General features: G+C 37.5%; 1 protein-coding gene across 1 annotated transcript in view; it reads right to left on the minus strand.

Annotated features, from left to right (window-relative positions):
* Positions 1-720, minus strand: part of SLC24A3 (solute carrier family 24 member 3) — a 949,388-nt gene that overhangs the window by 841,500 nt on the left and 107,168 nt on the right. The window lies entirely within an intron of this gene.

Genomic DNA, 720 nt, shown 5'->3' on the forward strand with positions numbered 1-720 from the left:
AGAAACACATATCCACACTACACACAGTGATTCCACCATCACAAAGAAAACAGCAAAGCGACCCAACACACCTGAATCAATATTAAGATAAAACATGCCAGCTTCAGCTTTTCAAAATATTAAACGGTAAAGCCAAGACAAATCAATTCAACACGTAACCAGCACCTAGAGACAACATAAAGAGACAACGTTCTACCAGATTCCAAGGGCTCAGGAAGAGGCTCTGCTTTCCAGTAACCCCAAGAACTCTCCGAACCAACACTACATGACTGAAAAGGTCTTAGTTTACACCGTTTTTTTTTTCTCTCTCTCTCTTTTCTTCTCTAGTGATTAACCGCATTACTTGTAGGGTTTTTTTGTTTGGTTTTCTTTTTGCTTTTTTTTTTTTTTTCTCTTTTCTGTTTGCTAGTTTGTTTTCTTTCTTCATTATTCTCCTTCTCTACGTTTTTTCTTTTAGTGACCTATCCCCAGATATTGCATATTTACCTGTCTTCTTTTTCTTTTCTCCACTTTTTCTTTTTTTTGGGTGGGTTACTGTTTCTGAGTGATTTCACAGTGTATTTTTTTGTCTATGTGCTTTTAGTTCTTCTGATGGTTATTCAATTGTAATTTTAACCTAACTGAGTGGAAGACAACAACAGTCCCCAAAAGATACAAGTAACCCACACCTCCTGCAACTTCACTTACTGAGCAAGAGCCAGCACCTCCTTCTCCAACAGC

Source organism: Orycteropus afer, unplaced genomic scaffold, assembly GCF_000298275.1.
Source record: "Orycteropus afer afer isolate SDZICR_OR568_19922 unplaced genomic scaffold, OryAfe1.0 scaffold00208, whole genome shotgun sequence".
Lineage (NCBI taxonomy): Eukaryota > Metazoa > Chordata > Mammalia > Tubulidentata > Orycteropodidae > Orycteropus > Orycteropus afer.